The sequence below is a fragment of the Zonotrichia albicollis genome, chromosome 10 (genome assembly GCF_047830755.1).
Source record: "Zonotrichia albicollis isolate bZonAlb1 chromosome 10, bZonAlb1.hap1, whole genome shotgun sequence".
In the NCBI taxonomy this organism is placed as follows: Eukaryota; Metazoa; Chordata; class Aves; order Passeriformes; family Passerellidae; genus Zonotrichia; species Zonotrichia albicollis.
In genome coordinates this window covers 21,391,290-21,407,463 of record NC_133828.1, presented here as the reverse complement: position 1 = coordinate 21,407,463, position 16,174 = coordinate 21,391,290, and positions in this window count along the sequence as shown.

The following is a 16,174-nucleotide window of genomic DNA, read 5'->3' as shown; positions in this document are numbered from 1 at the left end:
GGTGTTCTGCAGTTCAGCTTCAGTGCTGTTCATCACAAAGACAGGGGGGACTCCTGGCAAACCCCAATGCCAAGCCTGGCTCCACATGCTTGTCTTCTCCACCCTCCCTCTGCTCTGTCACACTGCCCTGGTGGCAGCCCTCTGTCACACTGCCCGTGTCTCACAGTAGCACTGTGAGAACACTGCCCGTGTTCCCTGTAGCAGACAGCCAGGAGCCACTGCAGGGCTGCAGAAAGGAGAAGCTGTGGGGCTGAACCTACAGCTTGGAAACTCTTGTTTATTTATGGGCACCCTGACAAATGAGAGCCAATCCATCAAGCTCTGAGCACCTTGAGAGCAAATGAAATTTTGCTGCCATCTCCAAGACGGTGACCCCCTCCCAGAGCGTTTGTGTTAAAGAGGGTCTTTAAGCGATGAAGGGTGGCTGGCAGCTTAGATGAAGATGACAGTGTAGCTGCAACCTTGACAGCTCTCCTCTCACCTAGGAATAAAGAACTGATGTGCAGATTGATACCTGGGGGAGAGGCTGTCAGGGAGCAGGACGGAGACGGCAGATAAGCGACTCAATCAGTGTCAGAGCTGTCCTGCCGTAACACCGCCTGTAAATCACTGCGGTGAGAGGGAGCTAAAGCAGGCAGCAGAGAGCAGGTAATGGAAACACGGCCCACAAAGCAATGTGTGCTCTGGCTGGGGTTAGACGCCTGTGAGCTGGGCTGAAGCTGTGCCTGGGCACCAAGGGAGCCAGGTACCCACTTCAGGAAATTTAAATCTTCTGGCACTTTTTTCCGCACAAGCTGGGATTGCACATGGATGGGGCTGCTGCGGAGCCAGCAGGATGGGGTGGGACCTGGAGTGCCCTGGCGCTTTTGCCATGCACACAAAGGTACCCACTGCAAGCAGAGGCCAGACTGTGGGGAGCCATGGGGGGTGTTTCACATGGCACAAGAGTAATCAGGGGCTGATTCAGGCTAATGAAATCTATTCCATCATTCTTGGGCTGCTCCAAGATGGGGATCAAGGCACTCCTGCACATCCTCTACAGCTGATTGCAATCGTGTGTGCACCCTTGCTGTTTCTCCTGCCCCTTCTTCTTTCAAATATTCCTTTTCTTTTGGATTTAATGGGAAATCTTTTCAAATAATGACTTGCTCTCTGGACAGCTGGGGGCTTGGCAGTAAGGGGAGCCATGGGGCTGAGCTAATGAGTGGATTCGTAATTAATTAATTGCAGGCAGGTGCAAGTAGAGCCTCCCGTTGCCTCACTCTCTTCTGTCTCTCACTGAAGAACGCCTCTGTCTATCACCAGCCATCCAACAGGACTGAGCAAAACCTGGTGCCAGCTTTGCTGTGGACAATGACTCTGGCAGGCTGACTGGTGCTTCACCTCCTTCCTGAAGGGACCACAGGGAGCCCGTCCATTGCCTCCATAATTTCCAGGCCCCCTGAACCCTGATGACAAACACTCATAAAGGCACATTCTCTCTATTGGGAAGCTCCCAATGGCCTCTTCCCATGAAAGGTGGATGGCTCTGTTCAATAGCTGCACTGAAATAATAGTTCACTTCTTCCCCCTTTACACCCCAAATGAACAAACCCACCTGGCCATGAGAAGTATTGGTGAACCACCAGGTGCTGACTCCTGGTGAGCTGAGCACTGGGAACCTGACTGCACCCAGTGCCACCACTGCTGTGTCCCTGCTGTGTCCTTTCAGCCTTACTGTGGCTGCTCAGCAGAACCCTGTGGTGTAAATACAGAGGGTGACACTGAGTTTTAGTCTGTATGCATCTGTAGCAAAATTTGCATTGAATTCAATAGGTCTGTGTTGTCGCTCACACTGATCAGGTAGGACTAGGCTTTCCTATCAACTCCTGTTACATGCAGTGACCCATTTGAGGCAACAAACTCACCGTGTCTAAAGCAGTTTAATGGGAAAATAACTAATCCTGAATGTGTTGAGAGGGAATGACTCCTCTCCCAGCTCCTGTGTCATAACTCAGCTGCACTACTAATATCCAAAATGGAAAGCACTGCATTAAACTCAGCAGCTCTGCCCCCGCCTCGGCCCGGGTGCCAAAAATCAAGGGAAGAAATACAGCTCTGCTTCCCTGTGCTGCAGCAGTGGCTGGAGGGCTGCAGGGTGAGCCAGCCCATGCTGGTGGCTCACGACTGTTTGCTGCAATGGATTTTGCTAACATTTCCTTGGTTAAATGTTTACAAACCTGGAGGAAATCGCTGTCCCAGATGTTGCTGATAATTTCCTATCAGGTCCCTCCTGGCACAGTGCATGGCTGCTTTGTCACCCTTTGGATCAGCTGCCAATCTCATGCTTAATAACAGACTTGATTTCTCTACAAAAACTGCCCAAATTTCTAGCGCTGTTTTTGCCCTCCTGGTCTCTGGGGTTTATAGAGTAGCTGCATCCTGGCTCCCAGCCCAGCTCTCTGTGCAACCCTGGAAGCAGAGTGGCTTCAGCAGAGGCACAGGACACCTCGGTGATGGGCTGTGTTGAGCAACACAGCCGTTGCCAAATGCATTTCAACCTCATATTTTAAGAAGACATTCAATGTGCTTACCAAGGCTGGGGAGCCTTTCACACCACAGCAATAATCCAGCACTCGGCCATGAAATCCTCAGCACAGTGTCACATCCATCCCTTTCAGCAGAGAAGTTTTATTAACTTAGGGTGTGAAAAGTTTTGGAGAGCAAAAGTCTCTCTTCCCTCTGAGAGAAATAAGGATGATTTAAGCAGTCTGGGTGCATTTGAGATGGAGAGTGAGTCCCCCAGCTGACACATCAGAGGGAAAAACTGTAAGCCGAGGCTGCATTTATTAAAGAAGGAAGCTGAGGCTGTGCAAAGCCAACCTTTCTAAGCACTCCACGAGAGCATTTTAATAAAAAGCACAACAAGCCCACAACAAATCATGTCTTGAAAGAAAAAAAAAAAAAAGTCAATTCCTGTCAAGGTTTGAAGAATCGTTTGAGCTTAAGGAAAAGCGAATTCCTGCTCCGCTCGCCTCCCCTGCCCTCCTCTGCCGTGCGCGGAGCAAAGCCCTGGCAAGCGCCGCCTGTGACACACCGCAAATCACGGCGGGAGCGGGGGGGCGCCCCAACCTCCGCGGGAAGGCCCGCACAAGGATTGAAGCTTAGAGAAAATGGAATTTATAGTCAAAGCATTAAAATATTAAAGGGCCTTAAAGAACAGCCATGAATCTGATTTCGGAGGGGGGTGGGACACAAGTCTGTCATCAGGCAGAGACAAACGGCTGCTGGACTTGACAAGTCACATAAATCTGGTGGAGGAGAAGAAATAAAGCCCAATCAGACCCAAAAAAAAAAAAAAAAAAGGTGATGAAAAGATTTTAGGGCATGAAGTGTGAAAAGGAGAAGGAAAGCTAAAGAAGATAAGGAGTTGAAAGCAGAAGACTGATTATAAAAATAGCAGCAGAAGTACTGATGGAGGTAGAGGAGAGAAATTATTTAAAATGGCCAGAAGTGCCCTGGTGGCATAGGTATTTTTGACAATCTTGCCCAATACTGCATGATTTTCTTGCACAGCAAGAATTTCTTGGGGTGGCTTCAACAGCTCAGGTCTGCTCGGACAGGAGGAGGAGGAGCAGCCCCCACCACGCAGAACAGCAGCTCTGAGCCCCAGCAAAGAGAGGGGTGGGCACAGGCAGCCCCATACGGCCCCAGTGTCTCCGGGAGTGAAACCCCTCCATTTCCAGAGGCAGAGCAGCACTCACCAGGCCAATCCTCACATCCTGCCCCCCACAAGCAGCAAACCCCGTTCCTGAACTGGAGATGTTTTCCCCTGGGATGTGCCTCCAGGCTGATCTCAAGAGCCACGGCCATTGCACGGGCCAGGCTGTGGATGGTCCATTGTGCAAGAAGCCAGGCAGCGGGATGAGCCTGCCCGGCCCCACACCCTTCTCACACAGCTCACTGGGGACCCCTCCAGGGGGACTCCCCCCGAGGCAGCCGTGCCCCACTGAGAGTGGCACGGCTGGGAATCAGCCCCTCAGCGCCTCAGGGGCTGCTGCCACACTGTGTGAGGAGAGACCGCAAACCCAGCCAGGAGCCGCAGCCAGGACCCGCTGTAAGTTGGGAAACAGTGTGCACTGAGGACTGGATTTATGAAATGCTGTCTGTAAGCCAGCCCTCCCTCCGAAACACTAAACAAAAAACAACATTCAGATACATTTCGGAGGAAAACACAAAGCATCTGGTTCCTTTCGCTGATGTACATAGCAAGAGAAAAGTTGGCAGTACATTTGCTTACCATAAAAGAGAGAGCTATGCAAAAAAAAGCCACATTAGAGTAGCGTTGCCCAAAACAGAGTTAAATGTCTGCCTTGTTTTGAACGTGCTCATGGTGGAAATGTGAGCAAAGGTCAGTCCAAATTAATGAGAACTGAAAATGAATTGGCTGTGCTGGGACTGGCACCCTGCCACCACATCTCGCCCGGCAATTCTTATTTATCCATTTATTTATTTTGTTGGATGAGGAGACATTCTGCAAACACATAGAAAACCAGGCCTGGCACTCCCTCCCTATGGGTGACACACACAGTTCCAGCCAAGGAGATGTGGCACCCATCCCTGTGCTCCCCACATCCCTCCCTGCACCCACACAGGCAGAGATTACCTGCTGAAGCAGCTAAAAACTTCTGTTTGTTTTGGTTTAGAGGAAAGAAGGGGGAAGAAAAAGCCAGTTCCAGTTCTGGCTTTCTTCCTGGAAAGGGAAAGCCATCTCAGTAACTCTTGCTTTGCTCTACTTCAAATAGACAAATACCCAGTGCCATTCAAGCAGTTCCTTCCAGCTGCAGCAGCAGCACACTCCAAAGGGATGGACAAACATGGAGGAAACATGCTGAAGTGGCCAAAGGCAAAGGCAGCTGCACAGTTAACCCCTCTCCATGGAGCTGTGTGCCTTGGGGATTCAGGGAAGGGGATGGTGCAAAGCACATTAGCCCACTTCCCTGGGATGAGCAGCCCCACCCTTGTCCTCACCAGCTCTGTGGAGGCCAGGTGTAGATACAGGTATCAGCAAGGAGAATCCTAATCTAGGCCTGGTAGCATTATGGAGTGAGTCACAGAGTCTCACTTGGAATTGTTTTTCAAAAATAATATTTTTTTCTTTTTTTCCAAAGGAAGAAGTGACTATGACGTTAGAAACAATGTTAGCCTCAATTTCAGAGGAAGAGATGGGTAAGAGGCCCCTTTAAGGCAGTGTCACATCTCAGCCACAGCCCATCCATGCTGCTGGCATTGCCCCAGCCGGGGCCACAGGCAGGCACGGGGCTCTGGGCACACACTGGATTAATTATCCCCAGGGGCCATCATCAAACAGCCAGGGCTCTGCTGACAGTGCCATGGCCAAAGCTCATTAAAACAGAGCAGTGCCACGCCTGGGAACAGCAGTGTGCTGCTCTGGGATAAAACAATTCCAAGAGTGATCTGCAGTCCCTGCCATGCAATGATGCCAGACCTCAGCACATGAGCAGGGGGCAGCTCTAAATCAGGATCTATTTCAAGGGCTGAGGAGGACAGTGAAGCTGGCTGGAATGGTGGAAGGTTTGGTGGGTGATTTGGGAGGATGGGAAGGGCTGCTGTATCTTGTATTTCTGGATATCCAGTATCACAAACAGGACATTGCTCAATGACTTAAAAAATTAACACCTCTGCCTGAGGTTATCAGCCTCAGGATGATGACAAGGTTGTGAACACAGCAATGTTGCTGGAATTGAAGAGATTCAGCATTCTGACTTGGGAATAAGATTTGATGCTTTCCTCAGATACTGGAGATGAAGGAAAGATAATGCTGATGAAGAGCAGGAAGCCACACACAGCCACAGTGACTCATCACAGCTGCCCAGGTGACTTTGCAGGCTGGGGAAATATTAGCACAAGTTTTAACAAGTGTTCCTCCTGATGCCAAAGGGTGCCCTGATGAATTTGGATGGCAGTAATAGGGTACTGGGCTCCTCTGACCAGGCAAGGGCACAGAGTTCTCCTCTGGGCATACAGGGATATTCACATCCTAAAAACCTCTGGTTAGGAGACCCAATGTGCATTGTGACACTATCGTGACAGAAACAAACACTTCTTCTTCAAACAAGCTGCCAGTTATAAACTAATTATAAACCACCTCCAGCTGGCATCCCCATTTAGCCCAGGGGGACACATTTTGGCTTGGCCTGGAAACATGGACAGCACTGCCAGTCCTTTGCCTGTACCCAGCCTGGCATCCTTCACCTCTTCCCTAAACACAGGGAACCACAGGATGTGGCCCACTGCGGGACAAGAGCGGGGAGACCTGTTCCTCCTGGCTGTCCCCCTGCCCCACAGTCCCCACGTGGAGGGGCTCCACAGACACAGCCCAGGACACCCACCTGCATCCACACAAAGAAGTCACAGCCTGCAGGTGAATATCCTCACATGGAGAAGGAGGCTTCCAGCAGCTGCTGCATCATTCATGGTGAATGGGTGCTGAGGCTGGAGCTCACAGCTGCTGGACACACTGCCTAATATCTGAGTCAGAAATGTTACCTAGGCTCTTAAGAGTAAACTTTTGTTTGCACTTTCAGAGGAAGAAGATAGAACCAGAAATTGTATCTTGAAAAAAAAAAAAAAAAGGAAAAAAGAAAAAAAAGAAAGAAAAAGAAAGATAAATACAATCCATTAGCAAATTAAATAGACTCAGGGCTGGGATTGTGTTTTGGTAGCACTGGTTTTTGCAAGAGCCCCACGCTCCAGCCTCAGAGGTCACTGGCAAGGCAGGATGCTGCCTTTGTACTGCTCCTTTGGTGCTCTGCTTTACAGTGGAGATTAATTTAGAAAAAAGAAAAAAAGGATCATTTAAAAAAAAGCTCACCCCTCTCTCTCCTCCACCGCCCTCCCCAAGCAGTGATGGGGGATAATGAACTGCTGGGACTGTCATCCAAAGAGTGCTTAATGACAGTATTCACTCTGTGTGTGTAGCATTGGCTGTTCTCAGAGCTCTCATTATGAATAGTTTTCAAGCTGTTTTGACTATTTTCTGTTACAAAGAGGAACTCACTGCTGGCTGCCTATTTTCATCACTGAAGCTGGCCAATGTAATCCACACGGAGCTGTGACACCATGGCCAACAACCAATGCTCCCATTCTCTCTCCTCCAATTTATGGCGGTGGAGAAGGGCCAGGCTCTCCTTCCCTGTCCCTTGCCTTCTCTCCACTGCTTCTTTTTTTGGGCTCACACTCAGGTTTTGCAGGTGATGCTTCTCTAAACTCTCTGGCTGCAGCATCCCAAGTCACATCCCCTCGTGGTGCTGGACCCATGGGTGTTCATGGCACTGCAGAGCCTGCTCCTCCCAACGTCCACTTTTGGGGGCTGTGAGTCCCCACTGCAGGCTTGGCAAGGGGAAGGGGACCCAGCCTGAGCTTCATCTGTGCCGCAGAGACACCAAGAAGATGCGCTAAAGCAATCTGTTCTCCCATCTTTTCGCAGGCCCTTTGCCGTGAGACACAATATTTCGGAGGGGCAGCTGAAATCTTGCTGGTGTTAATTTAGTTTCGGTCTGCTCGCTGTTAACTTTGGGCTCACTGCGCTTTTTGTGGCTCCCTTTCTTTAAAGAAAGCTTATTTCTCTTCAAACAGGGCGAGAAGCAGCTTGGCACCACAGACACTTTAAAGATGTTTGAACATTTGCAAGAGGAAGGAAACACATTTTTTAAATATTATGAAAAGCACCTTGAACAACAACTTCTCAGCAAGATCCTCTCTTGGGCTCCATCCTTTGCTGCAGGAGCCCATCAGCTCAGCCTGGGAGCAGCCGAGACTCAGTGCATCCCTCCACACTTCTGTGCTGCATCTCAGAATCCTGTTCTGGGCAGGCCATCCCCAGGGCCAGCACAGGGACTCAGGGCACAGAGTAGGAGATAAGCTCTTCTGAATCCCAGTGTTATTAAAAATTATGAGGGATAGTCCACAGCAGCTCCTTTCAGCATCCATACTCAACTACCAGCCCTGAGGCTCATAAAAATAAAGACAAAAATTAATTCACAATGTATTCCAGCATTGCCAAGCGAGCAGTGGCTCCTGAGCCACCCCTGGGCCTCTCTGAGGTTTTCAGGTATTCTTTCACTGTACATCATTTCGTGTACTTTCATAAAATTGGGATATGACTTGTCTTTGTCTTGCCCCAAATGAGGCTTTCATATCAAATCCTTGATTTCCTGGTCAACATAAAACTTGAGGATTGGTTTTATTTTGAATGAATTGTGAGGAAAATCAGGGGTAGCTAAGCACAAAAACTTTACATGCCTGCTACTGTCCAGAAATAATATGTTTTTTTTCATGAAAAGCCTTTTTCTGGCTAAAAGCCTTTCCTTTCTAGTATTCTAACTCTGCACATACACATCAGTCTTCACTTGTCTTCTTGTCCCTTCTGACACAGTGCCACGTTCCTCGTGTTTCTCCACTGATTTTTCTTGGTAGAGCCGTGTCCCTGCCAGCTGCCTGGACACAAGCACACAAATCACAGCCTTCAGGCATGGGAGCAGTGATGGCCAGCAGGGACCATTAGATCATCTCACCTGACCTTGCCTGATGCAGGGCTGGGTCTGGCATTCAATTACTCCTCACCAAGCCTGGTAACTCCTGCTTGGCTCGAGTGTGTGGGACAGAAGTGTGTCCTGTCTGCATCCAAATATATCAAAGGCAAAGGAATGCACAGCTCTCCTGGGTAGTTTAATCTTTATTAACATTCCCTTTTTAAAAGGTCTGTTTGATTCACAATTTGAATTTGTCTGGCTTCAGCTTCCAGGTGTGGGCTCGTGCGATGCCTTTCTCCTCTAGATTAAACAGCCTTTTAATACCTGCCTTTCTCTCCCCATGAAGGTACCTCACACAGCACAATTAAGTCACCTCTTAATCTTCTTTTTAATAAGCTAAACAAGCTGAGCTCCTCCAGTTTCGCACTGTAAGACATTCCCCCAGCCCTTCCTAAGGATCAAATCTCTAATTCTGCCTGATCCCATGCTGGGGGGGATGTGCGGTGAGGCAGCCCTGTGCAACTGATGAAATTAGGCAGCTTGCAGGAGATGGCAGCTTGTCTCTGCTGCCTGCTCCCCCAGCCAGCCTATGTTTTTGGGGAGACTGCTTAGGGGTGTCCAGTGACATTTCACACCCCTCCAGGGATACCTCCCACCAAGTTCCCCAGCTGAGCAATGGGAAGGCAGTACCACAGCTGGCCCCACATGTACATAGTAGATGCCAGACAACCAACAAAATTTAAGGCTGTTTCCTAGTGTGAGGAATTTGTGATGTTCCTAGAGCCACTACCACACCAAGCCATCCTCATCAACATTAGCCATGGCTGAAATTCACAACTCTACATGGTTTCAAGTGGCTTCCTCAAGTTTTAAGCCTTTTCTCATTCAACATTTACCTGGAGGAACAATAAAACAGCATAGGCAAAAAATGGAAGCCAACACGCACGCAATGCTGCACACACATTATTGGCAACAGTCATAACTTTTGATCCATTTTTTAATATGTTTCCTTCTGAACTGGAGCCCAAGTGCCCCAGCCAGTGCATGCAGGGACGGGGATATTTTGGATGATGCAGCTTTACAGCCAGCCAGCCCACAAGATGGATTTTAGCCACAGGCTTCAGCAATACGATTTCACACAGCGTTATAACATTTTAGCTGGGAGAGCAGGCAGGGCCCCTCGTGCTCTCCACCGGGTATTTGTCCTGCCTGCGAATCAATTACAGCAGCCACGGCGTGCATTAGGATTGCTGCTTGGCACCTATTTCAGCCCTGATATATGTTGCTGTGCTCCGCAACAAACGACTCAGATAAACCTCCAGGAGGCCGTGTCTGTCAGCAAGGTTTTTATTAGGTGAGTCGTGCCCATTCTCACAACAGCAGGGCTACCTGGCAGAAAATTGTAAGCTGTTTCCCTTGGAGGGGGCAAGCCCTAAATGAGCTTCCTGGTCTCACTTTGGGAGCACACTCAGATATTAAAGGGACTAGAGAGTATCATTACTGCCAGGTGATAAAAACAACCACTATTTGGGAAGACTGATGGCCTTTGTGAAAGCTCCCAACAGAAGCTTCATTCTGCACAGTGGATAATAACAGCCGTCTTGGGCTGAAATCCCAAAGCAGCTGCATTTTCCAAGGCTACAAAAGTGACTTCAGGATTCCTGGCGCCACATTGCTCAAGCATCACTTTTTGGCAGTCAGAAAGCTCAAGAGCAGTTAATATTCCTCAATGATCGCAGCTTAAAAATGTCATCTGCTCTCTCCCCACTTGCAGCTCTGCTTTCGGGATTGCTTTCCTGTCTCAGCAAGGGTGCAGGAGCAGAGGCTACCTGGAGCAGGAAAACCAGCAAACACAACTTGCCCCTTGTAATGGGAAGAGGAAGGTTTAAGTCTAACTCTCTGCCACTAAAGTAGCTGCCAGCTTGCATTATGACATCATGAGGACATCATTGCACCACACTACAGACATGACCTTGCACGACAGCTTGTGCTCTGGGAGCAGGCTGCACCATCTGGTACCATCTCCAGCCCATTCTCACTATTTGCAGTGCCCTGCCTGGCAATCACACCTCCCTGACCACTGGTCCTGGGGCAAGGCACAGGCTGGGACATCTCATTTTCCTTTCACTCTCTTGGCCATGGCCACGCCGAGCAAGCTGTTCCAGCTGAGAAATAGCCAGCCTGCATAGGAGCTACTGGAATCTTTCCAGGGTTTTGCCAGTCCTTGGACCAGGGCTCCTCAAAAACACAGAGCTGCCCCCAGCTCCTCTGGGTGCTGATCAGATGCTCACTGATCTACCAACCAGTTTAACCATGCAGTTAATGTCTGTGGCCATTTCCTGCACCCCTTTCCCTTCCCACATCCCTGACCCTACGGGTGACCCTGTGAGAGCCCAGAGGGAAGGTGGAGCAGCATTGGGATGTGGTGAGGCCATGGTGTGCCATCACCCCACCCATGGGGCTGTCCACTGTGGCAGACCCAGCAGCCTGGAGAAGGGTCTAAGCGACAGGGATGCCCCTCATCAGTGCCTCAGAGCAGAGGCTGAAATGGGGGCAACATTCACCAGAGCACAAAAAAAAAAGCCACAACACATTTCCACTCTGCCCCACTCGTGCCCCCTTGTCACCACAGGGGTGTCAGGTGTGAGGGTACCCTGGGCTGGGGGCTGGGCACAGCAGCCACAGGCTGGCTCCTGCACCAGAGTTGCCCCACATGGGGGACTAGCTTCAGGTTGCTTTCACAACAAGGTGCCCCATTGCCGGTGTCACTTGCATTCATCCCTGACACCTATTCATCCAGCTCAAGTGCTTTCTTCTACATGGATTTTCTTGTCTGTTTTCTCTAGATGAAGACTTTCTGAAGACTGCTGGTTCCCTTTTAACCTTTCAAGAGTCCTCTCTGTATGAAGTTCTCTTCACATCATCTCCAGGCAGTAAAGTCAGAGCAGATTTACGAGTATGAGAATCTCATTATATCTATCTACCCATCAGGAAAAGGAGCTGTCTTTAAAAGAGGCAGGGGATGGATTTTGCCGTTACCTATTGTTTAAAAAGATGAAGAAACCCTCTTCAGTCCTTCCCAACCACCACGGTGTAAAAACATCCTCTGAATTCACTAAGCATAATGCCAGCCTATGCCAACATCAGGATACAGTGCCACAGCTCCTTGGAAAGGTGACAGCACTCAGCTCCACATCTGTGCATCTCAGCCAAGCACCTCAGCTGGCTCCAACTTCAGGCCCAGCCACAATGCTGCTGTGGATGACAGTCATTCCAAGCAAACTGTGCTCTTGGAGCCCTGCTAGAGACAAGTTAGAACAGCTTGTGAAGGACAATGGCAGCTCACTCTCTGCCTGTGTAGGTGAACATGCTTAGCAAAACTCAGGGTGGGACAGGGAGCTCCTCACATAGTGCCCATGCCCTTACGGGTCCCCAAATGCATGACACCATGCCCATAAAGCTATGCTTTATGGTTTGGCTAGGGAGCCCAAGTAGGACTACCATCCTACCTCCATCCATCCCATCATAGACCCCACAGTGCAGCCATCCACCCTGGCAACAGCTTGAAGGACATGAAGGACAAAGGCTGCAAGCAAACCAGGAAGAAGAAAGAGCACCAGGGAGACTGAGTTTTCAGAAGTCAGGCACCAGGAAAGAGGTGACAATCCTGTCCCACCCTACCCAGCATTGAAACCACTGCCCTGATGAGCCCTCACAGCAAGCACTCACTCCCAGGCTCCGTGGGAGCAGTGCAGCCAGCTCCCTGCCTGTTCCCATGCTCTCCACTCTGCTTTCCCAGCAGCCAGGCCAGCTCTCCTCCAGGGAGCTCCCATCTGTGCCTGTGGGGATGGGGGTCTGCACCAGGAAGGGCTGACACTGGAGACACTCAGAGGCAGAAGCTCCTGGGTAGTGCTGCAGAGGGTTAAACAAGCGCATTAGCATGATGCAGCCTGGCGGATCATGGTAATGGGTCATGTGTTTGCCATGTTCCTCGACCACATCAGTCAGGGATTTGTAATGGCTGAACTCCCCACTTGGGAAATACATTTTCCAGGCATGGTTCCAGCCAAAAGGCAGCTCTGCAGCCCTATTGTGAGCACGATTTTGCAGCTTATATGCAAACGGTCAGAGACCTGTTTAGCATTTCTCCCAGCCCACATCATTCCTAAATTGTTCAGCAGCCCCTGCTGTGCTCAGTCTTGGAGATGGAGAAGCCCTTGGGCTCATCCCCAAGTCTGTGCTGAGTTACTTTGTCCAGAGCAGGTTGGGAGGGGGCAGCAGGATGTGACAGACATCTGACACGAAATCGTGGCTTCTGCAAGGTCAGCAGGGCTTTGGCCACAAGCTTACAGCTGCGTTTTCAGCTTGAAAATGCTGGTGTCTAAGGCCTTCAGACACTCCCTGCTCTGTTTCACAGAACTGGAGCCTCTTTCTCTGCAAACAAAACAAATCAGTTTTGATCTTTCCCATCAGCCTCTTTTGCAAACACACATCCCGTGCGACATCTCTGCTCATACATCAAAACACTTGGAGAAACAAAGCAGAAACCTGTCAACTAAAAAATTAATTAGGATAGAACCCTGATTCTGAACAAATAAGTAAAAACCCCACCTCCCTCCAGCTCTTTAAACAAAAATCTCCATGCAAGGATTAACTGCCAGTGAGCAGTAACAGTCATTTCGCTTGAAAGGTGACTAGTCTGTAGCTGAAATGTCAGAGTTTACTTCACAAACACTTTTCTGGTTTTTTGTTGTTTTGTTTTTTTTTTTTTTACAAAAGAAGAGGTGAAAAGCCCACCTGTCACAGCATATGTCACAATTGAGACTGCCACAATATACAGAGTATCACCATACAATTTCAGAAGGCTTTAAGCATTTGCCCATACAGAGTAACACTATACCCCATCAGAAGGCTTCCGGCATCTGCCCATAGAGAGCAACACCATACCACTTCAGAAGGCTGCAAGTGTTTGCCCTTCTTGTTCTTTAGCCCAACTTTTTATACCCTCATGGTGATGCACTGTGTGTGCCCTCTGTTCCCTTTGGTGATTGGTCAGTGCACCTGGGCACTCCAGGGCTCATTACCTTCAATGCTGTTCACCTGCTGCTCAGAGCTGTAGCACATTGGGGATGAGGGCACAGCCCCACTCCCAATTACCACAAACTGTGTGCCTACACAGTAGGTACACCCCTGGCCATTGCAAATCCTCACTGTTGTATGAAGCAAAACACTACGTCCCATCTGAAAATATTAGTTTGTGATGATATTTTGTCTCATGCTGATCTAATTTCTGAGCTGTGGTGAGGCACATCCTGTTCAAAACGTCACTGTATGTGTAGGACTAAATCCAGGCCCTGATGGAATGGCACTCCCCATCTGCAGATCCCTGGCCTTGGCTGGACTCCGTGCTGGGGATGCAGCCGTGCTTTAGCACCACCCAGACCCCGCAGCCCAGAGCAACCACCCGCTCTTGGGCTGAGTGAGCCTGCCGCAGGTGAGGGGCTGGCCGTTCACAGCAATTTTCACCCCTGCAAACCTCTTGCCAACAACAGCAGCTGAGGCCAGGAGCATTTCCACGAGCCATGCCAGAGGAGGAAGGCCTTGGAAGGGAGTGGCTGCGGGGCACTGGCTGAATGGCAGCTGGCAGCAGAGGTGCTGGAGCACTGCACGAGCAAGTGCTCAGCACAAACCCAACAGCCCCCCAGCCCAGCTGTTCCCACGTCACCATGCCAGCAAATGGCCCAGTGTCACAGTGTGGGACTCCACAATGTCCCCATGGTCCCAGTGATGGGACAGTAGCAGTGACATCGATGGAGCATCTCACTGGTTCTGAGCTGGAAGGAGATAGGGAGCTGTGGCCCACTGTAGGCTGGCAGTGACCACTACCAGCACACCAGCTTCTGCCTCTTCCCTTAGCACAGCATAAAATACAGCTGATAGAGGAGTTTTGGTGCAATCTACAGACAGATTTCAGTGCAAGAGTCAGCAAAAATGTCTTCTGCTTGGAAAAAAAAGCCAATCAGGAGCAGAGACAAAGTCTGATTTAGAAGAGAAGGGGGAAAACCAATCTACAAAGAAAAGAGACAACAGTTTTGGCCAACACACCATGGCATCCATTAAGTAAAACAACCTGTCATTTGCATTCACTTGGCAAGTGACTAGACCTGAACTTGGCTGCACACTTGATGATCCACCATTACTTTCCAGGGAGAAGGTTGAAATATTCCTATTCCTATTCATTAGGCCAAAGTAATTCTCTTAATGCCACTGAACTAGCCATGGACAAGATGCTGCACATAATGTCATTGGCAGTGTTGCTAAATGAAATCCCTCTGCAAGCAGTCAGGGGAATCAATACTCACAGTAATTTGTCCTTCCAAGTTTTCCTCCCACGCCATCTTATTTGTGGTGTCAGCCTGTGCCAGCTCCATCTACCTCAGCCATGTGTGGGGCATGGAGGGTCCTGGGGCTGGGTGGGTGCCCCAGTTAGGTGCTCTGCCTCTGCTACTCTCCTCCATTTAGGAGCTGCCTCCCAGACTCATGGGCAGCACCTCTTTATGGCCCAACATGTTGTTACGGGGCAGGCAGGCTTTGTTGTAGGACTGATCAGAGCCAAAAGAGAGATATGAGGTGCTCTCCCCTGGCTCCTTCCAGTACAAAAGGCTGATTTTATAACACATATCAGAATAGAATCATGGCTTTTTCCAGTAATTGGAAATACAGCAAAGCCTTCATTAAATTATTAGCCAGAAATTCAGCTTCTGTTAGACGATGCTGCCACACCACGGCAAACATATCAGGCCATCAGTGAGCGCAGGGCCCAGGGAGAACCCAGCCCTCACACATTAGCTGCAGTAAATCTTTATTGCTTCCTGAGCCCTTGCTTTGGAACACATTAAACATCAATATCGCAGCACTCAATGTCGCCCAATATTATATCAAATCATTAGCAAAAGGTTAATCATTACAAGAAGAAGAGGTCTCAGATGACAAAACACCCATTTCCTATGTGAAAGCACTACCAATAGCACAGCAGCACAAAGGTTTGGGCTGGTGGCACTGCTCACTACCTGAATGTGCCACCGTGACTGGTGGGTGTAGGTAGGAGGGCTCCTGTCTGTCCACAGCCAGAAGAAGGGACATGCCCAAGGGACAGACAAGTTCCATCCAAATCCCCATCTTCCCCAGCCAGCGTGGGAGCCAGCTCAGTGGCAGAAGCCTCCCCCAGGATTCAGCCTGAAATGGGATTCCAGTTGCAGCCGCTGTCACCCTGCAGTGCAGCCAGCCAGGAGCCCTGCAAACCCAGGGAGGTCTGCACAGCAGGAGGGCCCCTTTAGAGTTCTGTCCTGTCATAAAAAAATATATATTACCAAGTTCAAACCCTTGTGTTTCTTTTCTGCTGGCATAATAACTTTGAAATGTATTATTGCTGAGACACTCGCCTCTCTCTCTCTGCCAACAACTCCCTGGAGAACAGCACTAGCAGAAGAAAAAAACTTTTTACAGCTTCTTCATAAAAGAAGTCAGCAATCCACTGGACCTAATCAACTTTTCCTAGAGATGATGGAAACAGAGCTTCAGCTGCAGTACACAAGTAGAACCTCATTGGTATGCCACAGAGAAGTCTCCAAATGTGCTCT